Source organism: Myotis davidii, unplaced genomic scaffold (assembly GCF_000327345.1).
Source record: "Myotis davidii unplaced genomic scaffold, ASM32734v1 scaffold211, whole genome shotgun sequence".
In the NCBI taxonomy this organism is placed as follows: domain Eukaryota; kingdom Metazoa; phylum Chordata; class Mammalia; order Chiroptera; family Vespertilionidae; genus Myotis; species Myotis davidii.
This window is the reverse complement of record NW_006282523.1, coordinates 810,332-812,264: the sequence shown is the minus strand read 5'-3', so window position 1 is coordinate 812,264 and position 1,933 is coordinate 810,332.

Genomic DNA, 1,933 nt, shown 5'->3' with positions numbered 1-1,933 from the left:
TTTAAAAATATATATTTTGTTGATTTTTTTTACAGAGAGGAAGTGAGAGGGATAGAGAGTTAGAAACATCGATGAGAGAGAAACATCAATCAGCTGCCTCCTACACGCCTCCTACTGGGGATGTGCCCACAACCAAAGCACATGCCCTTGACCAGAATCGAACCTGGGACCCTTCAGTCCCAACAACGCTCTATCCACTGAGCCAAACCAGCTAGGGCCCATCATCACTAATGTTTCTATCTCTCCTTCTCCCTTCCTCTCTGAAATCAATAAAAAAAATTTTATATATATATGTATGTTTTATAAAGGAAATGTGACCTAGGTCTGCAGCCAGAGGCAGGTGGGTGGGGCCCTGCGTTATGGTCACAAGGAGGCGGGGGTTGGTAGAGGGGCCCAGGGCAGGGCGGGAGGACCGGACCTGGAGGGCGTCTCAGGTCGAGGGGACCGGGTGGATCCCGGCAGGTGCGTCCGTGGACCTCTGAGCGGCCGTCAGTCCTCCTTCCCCGGAGGTGGACCTTTCCGAAGACGCCTCTCACCCAGGACCCGCCTCCCGGAACCTGCCCCTCTGGCTGCCCCTGAGCCCCTCGCCATGAGCAGGCAGCCCCCCTTTCCGGCCGCAACCTAAAAACTGAACAGCCCGGGATTGTTACGCAAATTGATGAGTGGGGCCCTCGAAGGCTAATTCCTGAGTCTTAATGAGTGGGAAGATGAGGATTTTATTCATCACTGGGGCTTTTAAAATTGCAGTAAAGTGGCCCACTTTATAAAGAAAAAATCAATAGCGAAAAGAAAACAGGAGTATGTAAATGGACAGAGTGACAAAAAGCAGGCCAATTACCCCCAAAATGAGACACAGTTATGGCTCCATTAACTCAATTATATTTTCAAAAGGACTTCTTCCATGCCCCCCCCCCACATGCCTGTAATTTTTACATCAACTTCAAGCCATTTAGTTGCATTAAATTATTTTGTGGGAGAGAGAGGTGTGTTTGGGAAGCGGGGGCCTCGGTCCTGCCTGGGCCCACTGGGGAGCCCGGGCTGAGGGGGGCCCGGGAGGGGGACCCCTCCCCATGTGGCTGCCCCAAAAGCCCCCAGGTCTGCAAGCCCTTGGCCTGGTTGCCCCAGGTCCCAGGTCCCCTGTGCCCTGCACTTCTATTCCCAGACGGCTCCCTGCTCTGCACGCCCAGTGGGCGGCCTTGCCCCTTTCAGTCCCCAGGTGGGCACCCAACCTTGCTGGCTTCCTGGGTTTTCTCTTTGTCTTGTTAGAGTTAAACAGCTAATTTTCCGGAGAAGTGGGAAAATTAAGTTGTATTGAAAATACCACCACCTCCCGACCAGCGTGGCTCAGTGGTTGAGTGTCAAACTATGAACCAGAAGGTCACGGTTCGATTCCCTGTCAGGGCACAGGCCTGGGTTGTGGGCTCCATCCCCCAATGGGGGGCAGGCAGGAGGCAGCTGATCCATGATTCTCTTTCATCATTGATATTAATCTCTTTCATGTTTCTAACTCTCTATCTCTCTCCCTTTCCCTTCCTCTCTGAAATTAATAAAAACATGTTTAAAAAAAAAATACCATCAGCAACATTGGGGACTAAGTGGGGTGTGCAGGCCGGCCCTTCAGCCTGGGGACTAAGTGGGGTGCAGGCTGGCTGTTCAGCCTGGGCCGCGTTGGGTTTGCACACACGCGCCTGCCGGTGCCTGCGCTTCCTGCTGGTGCGAGACCGACCGGCAGCCGAGGCCCCGGGGCTGTAACCTGCTTTTCCTCCTCCGCGGGCGCCCAGGGAGCCGGGCTGCCCTACATAACCAGTCCACCCGGCCTCCCGGGAGGCGGTGAACGTCGAGGATCTGAGGTGGAGAAGAGGAGGAGGAGGAAGGCCGAGCAACGGGGCAGTCAGACGGCGTCGCTGGGCAGGGGGCCAGGTCTCAGGCTGGA